Below are 13294 nucleotides of genomic sequence, written 5' to 3'. Positions count from 1 at the left end.
ATTACAGGCAAGGCCCACTTCATGTGAAATCCTAGCAGGTGGAACCTGACAAGATCAATGAAAGTAGAGGTCACCGTTTGGACACACTTTTTTACATTTGAATTTGTTGCCAACAAGTAGTTCCATCGCCAGCTGGCCCTCTTGCCTCTCTCTATGCCTGATCCCTGCAGCTATTTCAGGTTTCAGTCCCTGTAATAATGTTTTCTTATTTGCTGGTGGGGAACTAGATTCTTAGCGAATGTAGATGTTTTGTTCCAAGTCACTAAAAGAAGTAATAACTGAAGAAGGAATTGACTGAGATGAGAGAAGTTCAGTATGTTGTGTTCCATCATATTAATCCCCAAATTCATACATGTGTCCACCGTTTGACTTCAATGAGGGTTTGAATATCTGTAAGTTAGCAATAGGGTTGGTGTTAGAAAAAGGTGACCACTTTTTCAGTAATCCTCATTTGTCCTTTTCTTTTCCCAAAGGAAAACAGAAAGTCAATTATTCTTTTGTATTTTTTAGTATAAAATCTTTGTATTTAGAATTAGCCAGCTGGACTCAGTTTAGATGATCCCAATTTTGTTGGCGACATCCAAAGCACCCTAGCCTGGAGCCAGTTAAACATACGCCTTCTCCCCTCCTGCAGGCCTGATCAGGGTGTTGACCTTGGCCACGTCGATGTCACAGAGCTTCTTCACAGCATGTTTGACCTGGTGCTTGTTGGCCTTGACATCCACTGTGAACCCAAGTATATTGTTGTCTTCTATCTTCTTCATGTCTGACTTGGCAGTCAGGGGGAACCTGATGATAATGTAGTGGCCACACCGGTGTCTCCAGGGGGCGCTCTTCCGAGGAGAGTCAGGCTGCCTTCGGAGCACGAGTGTCTTAGACCTCTGCGAGGTGGGTGATGTGCGGATCTTCTTTTTGGTGTCTGCGGACGCCTTTCAGAACCGCTTTCTTTGCCTTCAGAGCCTTTGTTGTGGCTTCAGCTTTGGGAGGGGCAGGGGCTTCCTTCTTTGCTTTGGACGCCATCTTCGTGAAAAGGGTCAAGTATTCTTTCCCAATTTACCACAGGTCACATTTTAAAACTATTTATTAGAGAAGCATAATGGGAAATATATGACCATTTTGGGAAAAGAAGGCAGCATAGCAAAGAGATAAATAACAAAGAGCAAATGCCTTCTTAATTCAATCTCAATTGTTTTGGCTTTTAGGGAAATTGGGATAAGACTTGGCTTAAAAATAAAAAGCATGATTTTTAAAATTTCTACCAGCTGGTAGGCACTGCGAATACGTTATCTTATTCACACAACCATCTCTTAAGGGAGGAATTTTGTCACATTTTTACAGAAGAATTTAAAGTTTTAGAAAGGTTAAGAAATATCCCCAATGTCCTCCCAACCAGCAAGTGGCAAAGTTGGAATTGGTTCCAGGTGTGATGCCAAAGTGGGTGTTATTTACGGGACACAGTTTGCTTTCTTAGATACAAATGTGCAATTAAAAGTGTAAATAAGTTTGCAAAAGAAATATTTTAAATGGTAGTGAAAAAGAAAGAGTGAGTCAAATTTTAAAGTGCCCTCAATAAAATTTGTTTTATATTACCATGAAGTTAATCTAATTTTAACAATTCTTTTTTACTCAGGAAAGCACATTCCCTTAGGACTTTCATTAGGCATACTTTTCTTACTCTGAATTGATTTTTTGCTGGAAAGTAACAAAAGGGCATTTCTTTGGTGCTGAATATTCCCTAATTCAAGCACTTCTGGAATATGCAGGTAGTCAATTCAAATGTATACAAATTTGTGATTTTTCTTCTACCTGAAATATTGAAGTGATAACACCCATATATGTCTAAATTTCCTGAAGCATCTTCAGCTCACTCACAAAAACAAATAAATGTGACCCATTTCTTTATAGAAAACATACATTGTTTTCCTTCCAGGACTGCTAAAAGTCTTTTCTTTGAAACTCCCTTAACAGAGTGCTAAATCTCTCCAGACAGGCTGAGAAGGATGACAGTGTATTCCTTTGGGTAGCAGTCTACCAGGGTCAAAAGAAGATAAAGGGATTTTCAAACAAGGTTCCAATGAGGAAGGCAGTCAGAATGAATGGTGGAGGGACATAATATAACACCCAGCCTAGGATGCAGGTGATCCCGGCCAAGCCCAGAGTGGCTACTTCTGCAGAGAGCTCCCTCCTTTTTCAGAGCTGGCTGAGATAAACTCTGTGTTCCTTTCCGAATAGATCTGAATGGCGAATTACCCTGCTCGAGGATGGAAAAAGAGTGGGGAAGCTTTTCTGCTCCCACGAGGCAGCATCCCTATTCGTAAATGGAAATGAAATTGACACAGGTACACTGATTATGCTGAGTCCACCGGGCACCCACAGCCTCTGTCTGCCTACTGCTGCCTTGGCCTGCTCTTCTGGGTTTGTACAGAAAGTTGTGATTCTGGGGCTCAGAAGCTCAAGTCCCAGTCAGTGAATAATTTATTAACCTCTAATAAGTTCCTGATCTCTTTGTCCCTCAGTCTGAATTATGCAGTAATAGCTTTCTTGGTAAGTTGTTTTGAGATTTCTTGTTGAAAGGATAAATATGTAGTAATTATGAAGCCCCTTACAACATTCTGACAAGGGATTCCAACCTCAATCCCAACTGCCAGGAACCAAATGAGGGAAGAAGTGTGTTTGAAGTGATATTTTCCAATAAAAGTGATACCGAGTCATTTAAGAGTGTGGTGCAAGAAGGACAATATCTAGCTGTTCTGCTTGACTATGGGCGGGACGCTGGGGACAAAGGTGCAGGAGACCGCATCCTGGAACCTCAGGCAGCACGCGGGCCAGAGGGGCCAACAGGTGCACAGACAAGCCCATGTAGCAGCAGGGGCGTGCCCGTGCCCTGCGCCACCTTGGGGGACACGGCACCAACCAGTAGAGCATTCGGCTGGGTTTTCACGTCCAGATCAAAGAATTTTAGAGCTGATTGGGATGCTCAAACTGTGTAGTCCAACCCTTTCACCGTCTGAGCTGGAGCGTGAGACCTTGAGAAATGAAGGGACTTGACGGAAATGGGGAAACTTACACCTCAGGACTTCCAGGCTGGATTTTCTTCATTACACAAATTGAAACCACGTCTGTGATGGAAATATATATATAACATTATATGTATAGTACGCATGTTGAAATATAATAATATTTATATATTATAAATATGTAAACACATATTATGAATAGACTGTTATAGAGGTATATATAGTTTTTTGCATATTTATATTAAATTATGTATAGCATATATTAAAATTACATAATATGCTATGCCCTGTATATTATGATATATAATTTATATTAGTTTTATTTATATGTCTCATACTACATATTATACATAAATATTATCAATAAGATGAATAAATATGCAAAAAAACTTGGTTGGCAACCTGGAGAACATTCGATAGATGACAGCCTGGACTCCTCCCTGATTTTCATCCTTTTGCCCCGAGAACACCTGCCCTCTTCCTGTGTAAGTCATCCTTCCTTCCCATCCCAGCAGAAGTGACAGCTTTGCTATGTAACCTTTCTCAATGATCCTAAATCGCTTCTGGCTGTTAACAGCCTTTCCTCACCCGGCACCGCTAGATAGTGAATGGCTAACGAATCCCTCAATTGTGAAGCCGTCCACACGATCACCCAGAACATGACCTTTGGAGTCAGGCAGTGCATGTGGGGCCCACTCTGCCATTTTCTAGGTGTGGGAGTAAGAGCAATTCCCTCCCCTCTCCAAGCCTGCTCATTTCTTCTTCTGTGAAATGATGCAAAGAATCGTACCTGTCTCCCCGTGTCTTTTCCAGATCCAGGTGTAATGGCACCTAACACTCACGAAACTCAGGCTTTTAGTCCTTTTCTGTTTCCTTGCACACTCTGGTGGTTCAATAAATATTTGTTAAGGCAAATGACATCTTAGGTTTCCCTTCAACTTTTCAAAATATTTCTTCCTCTTCAACCTTCGCTTTATTCATTTACTTTTGTCACCCAGGAACAGGCAGATCATAAAAGCTATCCTAAATTATTTATATTCACCTTTGGGTTCTCCAAGAAAACAAACAGCCAGCTGTGTCGGATTTTGCCAACAGCGTTCTCTTTCTTGTCAACACAGAGCGGACGAATGCAGCTCTGGAAGTTTGTGAAGGCAGGTTTGTTTTTTCTGGTGACTCATACGCAGTGATAAGAGAAAAGCAAACATCAAATGGTATCGTAAACCATCTGAATAAGTAAGGGACAAACTGCTGTTGCTGAGTCTTTCTCCACGTAGGGATGGGGAGAGTCCGCCGAAAAGGAAGCATCCCTTGGAAATGTCCGGGTAACAATGAAAGAAAGATGGTGTGGGCCCGAATTATCTATCTAATCACCCCAATTCCCTTCTTGATTTTCCAATAGAGTCTGACTTCCCTGTCGGCTCACTTTTTCACTCTGGGTTATTATGTAGGAGTTAGGATTATAACAGGAGTAAAGTTAACTCCTACTACCTCCACCCTCAAATATATTGCAGGTCCACCTAGCCATTCTCATTTCTTCATCTCAGAGAATTATTGTGTGGTCCGGTGGGCATTTCCTACCAGCTATACCTTCATCTATGCCCCAGCTCCACCTCACTAACCCCACGTGACAGCAAACCACTGTCACCCCTCACCTGAACGTCTGTGACAGCCTCCTGTCTCTCTCTTTCCACTCTTGCCTACCAAGAGCCAATGTAATGGTATTTAAAATATGCAGATAGGCTCGCCCATTATCTGCAGAATAAAATAGAAACCCATAACCTTGTTCTCCAAGACCTTGCATGGTCCAGTTCTGACGTTCTGTTGGACCTCATTCCCTATCATTATCGTCCTCACTTATTTCCAGCCATTGGTCAAATGCACCAGAGGGAAGCTCAGGGTTGTTAACAGGACTTCTTGGCCTCTCTGTTGAGAAGATTTTCCTCCCTGGGTTTTTTCATGACTCATGGCTTTGATCTCTCAGATGGCTATTCAACAAGGTTTCCCTGAACCTCCTCACTAAATGTCCCTCCTTCTATCTTCTATATGTCCTGTGCCCTTTTCTTCCTTAAATAAGTCTATTTCCTCATTATCACTTCTATTCTGGGACTAATGAATGAGTTATGCATTGGTATCTCATCTGTGCCTCTGCAGCACGTAAACTCTACGAGGTGTTAACACCCAGACCCAGAACAATGCCTGGAACATAACAGGTGCTCAAGAAATACGTTTGGAATGGGTAAAGAATACGAAGTGTTTTTAATATCTGTAAAGGCTCGGTAAAGTTGTTATATTTTTAAAGTTACACATACTGAAATAACACGTAAAGTGCTGAGAAGAGTGTTGGGAACATAATGCACATGCGGAGAAATAGTTACTTAAAAATTATGCAACCTGAAATGTAATGTGGTAACAGGGAAAATGTAGAATGAGATCCTACCCAGGGAGGCTGACCTTGAACATCAGGTTAGGCAAAGTCTCCAGATGCCCCTCGACAGGAAAGAAGCTGCTGCTAATCTATCCATTTACATTCACTCTATGGAAACCGGGTCCCACACAGGCCTTACTCAATCCCACCAGACAAATGCCTTTGTATTCTTCGGTGTAGACCTGGGTTAGCTCTAGTCACCGAGTCTGTGCGTCTGCGCCCCGGATGTCCCTTGAACACAGGCCCTGTGCTAGTGCTGACTCTAGCGCTAGCAGGAGACCCAATGCTCAGATCATGTTCAAGGCCAAGGGAAGTTTGATCTCCACCCCTAACTTCTTGTTTTATGTTGACACCTCAGGGAGTTGACATCGAAGGCTTTTGGGAACAATGCGAAAAGGCTCAGAAAATCAATTTCTGTCGCCAAAGATGAAAGATTACATTTTTACCGGTTGCAAGCCTGCGAACTCCATTCCCTCTGTTGTCACCATGTTTTAAAGCTTGTTAGCCCTGACATGCAGGCAGAGGCTATTATATTCATTTGCATTTCTGGACCACAGCCCTGACCCAGATTTGCGGCTCATGTAGAGCCCGTGCGAAGATGTGATCTTGGCGACCGCTCCCTTCAGCCCCTAATTAGCTACATCTCAGCCCAAGACAGGGAACAGGTAGGGGAAAAATAAAACTCAGTCTTGCCTCATGCTAACTGTGGAAACAAAATGTATTTGTTTCTTTGGAAAAAGTGCCTCCCCAGTTTTTGGCAGAGTGCTCAAAGTAGCCTTTATGTAAGAGCTGGAAGTCGTCTTTAGTCCAAGACCCAAGAACTGCATGCAGTTCAGCGGGTACAGGATCTAATGCAGGTGCTGCCCAGATGCTGTGTGGTTCTGGGAGTTACCTGGGGGGAGCACCAGGTAGATGATTGGGGGGGTTCATTTTTAAAAGACATTAAAGTACCACCACCTGGAGTTTTGACACATTTAAGGGGCCTCTTGGAAAAAATTCCCTTGCACCACACAGACTGGCGGGGATAGGACACAGAGTAAGAATCGCTACTTAAGAGAAGTTCTGTTTTTTCCCTGCACTCCAACCTTCAGAGTGCTAAAGTAAAAATAAACCAAGTTAAAATGTGTGATCCCACAGCTTTGTGAGGAGGGCTGGAAACTTCGTGGTTGCTTTGGTTTCCTGTTCTTCAGTTCATGAAGTATTTATTCAGCACCCGCTATGTGCACCTCTGCAGAGGGGGATGAAAATGGAATTTCTTTCGTGGGGTTGGCAATGCAGTTTCCAAACGGCAAGTGTGCCTTTGCCTTCCTAGCCCAGATGTGGAGAACGGCTTGACGGAGTGTTAGAGGAACACTCTCCTAGCCTGGTGGTGGTCGGTGGAACCCAAAGAATGGATTCTTATTTTCATTTCTCCCTGCTTCTATTATTAATTCCCTGGAGCAATTTCTTCCCAGGCATTCACAGATGTCAAATTCAGTGACCTCTTTCAGGAGCCTTCCCTCCTAGCTCCACCACCCCGCCATAGCCCCTGGACATACCTCAACACCTGATAGAGAGAATATGGGCATTGGCATTAGACAGAACCAAGTTCAGATCTTGGAAGGTCTTCAGAAGCTACCACCCACATGCTATGTGATTTTGAATAACTTAGATTTGAATCAATGCACCATTCATCAAGTGTATAAATTCTGACTGCATCTGTATCATGTCCTCATGTATGCTGGAATCGTTTTTGAAAACATTCATTGAGTACTTACACAGGCACTGGAAATACAATGCTGAGTAAGACCCGTCTGGCCTTGAGAGAGCCAGGTGAAGCTTAACTTCAGAAGTCATTATAGTGCAGTGCAGTTGCTGGGCTCAGATGGGCTGGGATTCACAAGCTCAGGCTGGCATGGAGGGCAGAATAACTAACTGTGCCTTTAGTAGGGGGCAGAGAGAAGGGCTGGGCTGTGAGAGGTGAGATCAGAATAGACTATGTATAAGTTTACCTTATGCACAAAGTGGGAGAGGGCTTTTAAGGTGGAAGAAAGGTAATGGATCAACACATTGGGGGTTGAACAGCCAAACATATTTGGAAAATGGCAAATATTTGAGTTTGGATTCCATGTTTATCATTTCCTGTGTTTCTCAGGATCTCCCTCCAGCCACTAAATTTATAATCATATACCTACAGTCTGCAGTTGTTAATTTATTTTTTATTCTACAAATATCTTTGAGTATTCTGCTATGTGTCAGGCAATTTGAGTCTATTGATATTTTCAAATCTTATAGTTATAACATCTAATTGGATAACAATAATAAAAGTAGTGTTCCCAAGTTTTCCATAATATTTCTGCCTAGCTGATTCTGTTTCAGATGTCAAAATCATTCTGGCATAATGAACAGATATCGAAGCAGCCCGGTGCCCATGTACACATTGATCAGAGTGAATTTAACAGGGACTGTCTTCAGAGGATATCACAGAAGACTAACAAAATAGTTATCAAGTATTTTTATAAACAGTAGGCTGCTCAGTAATAGCAAAAATCTCATCCTCTTAAAAGTAGCAGAGCTCCTTCCAAAGTGATTATTTCTGATCAGACTGTGGCATATTTTCAAACAAGACACATCAAGACCATAAGCCAAATATGTCTGTTTTCCAGATCCCAATGTAGCACAGACTCTGTGCAAACAAAGACCTCAGGAATTGTTCTTAGCTTTTCCTTAGCAGAAATAAATAGTGAAAATCAACCCCTCCTGTGCCTGCTGTTCTGAGACGTTAATTAGTCCTCAGGTCACATCAACCTGACATTGTAGAGATGGTGACCAATGATAAGTTACATGCGCGATAGACAGAAGTGGCTTGTCACCATGGCAATGGTTATCATGATCTGACTTTGTCATTATGCACAATGGCAAGTCTCAGCTGTCCCATCTCCTTTCCTTACCACCTGCCCCGAACCCGCATATAAGATACACACCCAGTTCCTGCTGCAACCACCTCTGTAGGACCAGATCACGGGCTGGATGTTTATGGCTCGTGAGAACCTATATGGAAGGCTCTGTTAGAGAGGAATATTTCTTTGTGGCTGTCAGGAGCGCAGAGTAAAAGATCCCTGCCTTTGGAGCAAAAGAAGTGAGTTGACTTGAGTGGAACTAGGAGGTAGTCATGAATCTCAGGTATGGCTCCGTGCCCAGCAACCGATTTTGTCTCTGTAGTTAAACAGCCTCTGCTCACCTGTCTTGTACCCAACCAATGATATAGCTTGTTGTATAGAAGGAAGGCTTGTGATAATGGCCTGTGTAACCCTGCGGTACCAGCCAATTCTCTGTAGCAAACAAAGTCTTGGTAGAGTCATCAAGGATGCCCCATGTATACCTATTTTTTCTTAATTATGCATTCAATTATTCATCCTCAACACACATTTACTTGTCATGTACTGTGTTTTAAACCCCATGCTAGTCTCTAAGGACGCAATGATGAACTCTGCACAATCAGGGAGATCAAACTTCGGTATGAAAGGAACTGATGAAAATGTAGATCTATAATATTGTACAGAGAGCATCAGTGCTGTAATTTGTTTCAACAAACATCAAGTTGAGCATCTACTATGTGCTAAACAGTATGTTAGACAACATGGATAAACTCAAAGAGTTTAGTAGAAAATGTATTAGGGAAGAAAGACATGTTATTATAATAGAGTGTTACAAGGACAACAATAAAAGGATACAAAGCATAAAATAGCCTCAATGAGTAGTCAGTGTCTTTATTTAGACATGGCCAGAGAAGACTTATTCAAAGAGGGAACACTTCATTTTATTTTAAGAGATGCTTAGGGATTCATTCCTGGACTGGGCAGGACAGGCAGGTATTTTGGCATGTGGAAGGCAAGGAGGCAGACAATGATCGTGTTTTACTCCAGGGGTGGTCATGGTGGAACACACCAAACCTTGCTCGTGAAGGACAGAACACCTGGATTTCTTTTTCTGCAGGGGGGTGTGGGGAAGTGAGGTCTTAAAGAAGAGGAGAGATAGAAGCATAATTGAGTTTTAGCATAATCACTCAGATGGAAGGGTGGAAGTTGACCTGCAGAGCATATCCCTTCTCCCTGGCCATAGCAAATAGTCCCAAGGTCAAAAACAGGCACCAGATCCAACCGAGAACAACAAGAATCCTTCCTGGGATGATTTTATTGTGAAGCCAAGGGAGACATCTTCTCTTTCCTCTTGCCTTGTTCGGTTGGGTTGACAAAGCTGGGTCCTGCAATGCTTCTGCTCCATGGAGCAAGCCTGTCTGTACCAAAAGAGAGTAAGACGGAGACCCTGAGAGGGCTGGGAGAAAGAGAGGGGTCGGGGGAGAGAGAGGGAGAGAAAGAATAGCTCAACTACCTGGATCCTAGTCTGTTGAATCCTAAGCCAGCTCAACCTCTGTCCCTAAATTCCTTTCTGTTTAAATGCTTTGAGATGTGTTCCTTGTAACGAAGGGTCCTGACTCAAACAGAAAGGTTGGGCTCCGCTGATAAGCAGAGATTTAGCAGCCAGCTGCAAGTGCAGAATGCATTCCAGGCAGAACGGGGCAATGCGTGGGATTTCACGCGGCTAGACCACAGTGCTATGAAGGCCGTGGTTGGAGGCGGGGGAGGGTGGCAGGGGACGAGCTAAAGAGTTGGACAGGGATCAGGACACAGCAGACCGTGTAGAGCACACAGAGTAGGGACATTATCCTGCTGATCAGCACTTCTCAAACTCTTTCCATAAAAGACGCATTTTTCTTCCTTAAATTTTTATTCCATGACAGGCCAGTACATTTGTAGAACACTTTAAAATGAACTATTAGAAAAAGGAAATAAAGATACACAAAATCCTAGCCAAATTTTTAATTATAAGATTAAACTGACATAAAATCACTCTTTCAAGTAACTATAACACTTATTTTTAATTTCTGTACTTACCCTGTTGCAGACTGAAAATAAATGGTGTGCTGCCCAGCATATTTTACGGACCACACTTTAAGTGACACAGCTGGAGATGATGGAGGGCCATTGGAATGTTTTAGGCAAAAGAGCTGAGATAGGAGCTGAGCTCCTTAGAAGGGCCGGGCCCACAGCGCACAGATTCCCAAAGACGTCTTCAGTGGTGCGCGGCATGCTCGGCCCTGAATCAGGTCCTGCCCCAAATTTTTCTCAGGTCCTTGGGCGAACACACAGAAGGCACCTTGATGAAAGACCAATGACACAAGTCACCAGATGTCGCTAACAGTTTGAATGACAGGATAAGGATTTTATCATTTGACCGTTGAAGTCACCCAAGAACGAAATGGGCTGACTTGTGAAATAGCAACTTTGTTCTGGGCTCTGGAGGTGGGCGTGCCCGTGTGTGCATGTGTGTGTGCAGGCACCTGCTCGCCGGATGGGGACAGTGGAGTACCTCCCGAGGACAGACTTGGCCTCTTCTCAGCAGTGCATTGATGAGCCTGACTGATAAGTGACTTATCTGAATGCAAAGGTGAGAAAGGAGGACATGCCGCCTGTCCCCCAGCCCTGACCAAAGTCCGTGTGTCATCCTCCCAGGGCCTGGGGACGGGCAGCTGGCCCATGCCTCTGTGACCTGGCTGCTTGGCAGAGAGTCTTCCCTGTGTCAGAGATAGTGCCTCCAGGTGGTCTCTTTTCAGTACATTTTTATAAAAGTTATGGTTTATTCTGTGGTCTACATTCTGAAGTTTAAGTAGTATTGCATACCGGAAAGGAGCTGAGAGTAGACCTGACGTGTACTCACCATGACAAGGAGTTAACCACGTAAGACCATAGATGTGTTAATTGTCTTGATCTTGAAAATCACTCCACAGTGTACATGGACATAGTTAAAGTACACATGATAAGTTGATGTGCACTTATATTTTTAAATTATTCTTTAATAAAATTGAGGAAAAGAACAAAAAAAAAAGTTCTGTGTTCTGAAGGGCAAAGGTATTTACCCCCAAACCTCACAATTTGAAACCAAAATCACCTTGGAGTGAATTTTGGAGAGATATTTTTTAAAACTCTGCGAGGAACAGGAAAGATTCTCTGCATGGGGTTACTGCATAATGTCCCTCCTGTACAGGACTAATAATTCAGACAAAATGACCCCTCTGCCTCCCTCTCTCCCTCCCCAATGCTGACTGATTTCCTGAGCCACGAGCTGTCACAGGTATTTTTGGAGTCATCCTGGAGGATGATCTTGATTGAGTTAATCAATCAACTTCCCACTAAGGGCTTTAACAGGAAGGCACATAATTAAACGCCCCGCACACTAGTTAACCACCTTATTGCACTGGAATACGCAGTCTGCTTTTCAAAATTTTCAGTTCGTGGACTGTCTAGAAAGTTTTTCAGACCGGTTGTAGCAGATATTCAACATATTCATAATAATAACCACAATCTAAGTTTGATTGGGTGTTTGCTATGAGTTACACAATATGCTAAATATCCGAATGTGTTAGATATATTTTCTGATTAAATTCTAACAGTAACTCACAGCAAAATAAGACAACTTGCCCAAGGTGGGAAAAAACTGAAATCTAAATAGAAGTGCATTAGAAATGATAAAACTTCCAAACCATTAGGGGATGAAATATGTAAATTAATCATTAAGATTTATCTAGAAATGATAGGAAATTTTCATCAGTAGCATTTGGCATGAAAAGGAGAGCAGCCAGGTGCGCAGGAGCAATGGGAAATCTACAACTGAGTATTCTAACTGCCATTGTGCCAGTGCACTCCAGAGCTCAGAGACAGTGAGTCGTTTCTTAGGAAAACAAAGTTCTATAAAGCTGGTAAAAGAAGGGGAAGAACCCTTCATTAGATTTATAAACATTAAAGGAATGAAATAACTGGTTAAAATGGTGTCATAATTAGTTGTATAAATGGTTCAAAACCTGTGGCAGATTTCATAGGAATTTTCATGGAATAATTAACCTCTATTTTATAAAAATTTTACAGAATATAAACCAAGAATGTAAACCTCCTTGTAATGGGTTGAATAGTTACCCCCTTCCAAAAAAAGATATGTGCACGTCGTCTTAATCCCTGGAAACGGTGGGTGTTTTCTGATATGGCAAAAGGATGCCTGTGCCTCATGGGTCCAGCATCACATGCTTAATTTGAGGATTTTGAGAGGAAAATCTTGTCCAGGAGTATATGGATATACATCCTTCTAACAGAGAGGGAGGGGAGTTTTCAGGCAATGTGGCAACATGACCACAGACATTGGGGTGATGTGACTACGAACCAAGGAAAGCTCACAGCCACCAGAGGCTGGAAAAGGCAAGAGGCAGCTTCCTCTAGAGCTTTTGGAGCAAGCGTGGCCCTACCAGCACCTCAGCTTCACACATCTGGTCTCTACAATTGTACAAATAAACTTCTGTGGTTTTAAGCCACTGAGCTTGTGTTAATTTATTGTGGCCATCCCAGGAACCTAATATACCCACCTCCCTGTCCCGTTTTAAAAGGATAGTAAAATTTGATCTCTATATTTGGGCAAAAATTCATCTATGAATGGAATTTAAAAATCCTAAAGAAAATTATTGTGCCACTGAATTCAGCTAAACATATGCATTTGTATGTAGTATATACATGTACATATGTGTATCTTTACTGTGTTGATTTTCATTCCTTTACATTTTCTTTTTTTAATATTTTATTTATTTATTTTCAGAGAGGGAAGGGAGGGAGGGAGAAAGAGGGAGAGAGAGAAACATCAGTGTGCGGTTGCTGGGGGTCATGGCCTGCAACCCAGGCATGTGCCCTGACTGGGAATCGAACCTGCGACACTTTGGCTCACAGCCCGAGCTCAATCCACTGAGCTATGCCAGCCAGGGCACGTTTTCTGA

General features: G+C 42.6%; 1 long non-coding RNA gene and 1 pseudogene across 1 annotated transcript; both read right to left on the bottom strand.

Moving 5' to 3' along the window:
• Positions 1 to 551: 551 nt before the first annotated feature.
• LOC123833354 lies at positions 552 to 1020 on the bottom strand (annotated as a pseudogene).
• A 2046-nt stretch (positions 1021 to 3066) lies between these two features.
• On the bottom strand, positions 3067 to 4128 carry LOC123832914. Its single transcript, XR_006788146.1, has 3 exons — positions 4060 to 4128; positions 3808 to 3900; positions 3067 to 3119 (listed from the first exon to the last, which is right to left on the bottom strand). It is a non-coding gene; the product is annotated as an uncharacterized LOC123832914 (long non-coding RNA).
• Between the last annotated feature and the right edge of the window lie 9166 nt (positions 4129 to 13294).

This window comes from Phyllostomus hastatus, unplaced genomic scaffold, assembly GCF_019186645.2.
Source record: "Phyllostomus hastatus isolate PE091 unplaced genomic scaffold, TTU_PhHast_1.1 phas_scaffold_21, whole genome shotgun sequence".
Taxonomy (NCBI): domain Eukaryota; kingdom Metazoa; phylum Chordata; class Mammalia; order Chiroptera; family Phyllostomidae; genus Phyllostomus; species Phyllostomus hastatus.
This window is presented reverse-complemented; position numbering and strand designations above follow the sequence as displayed.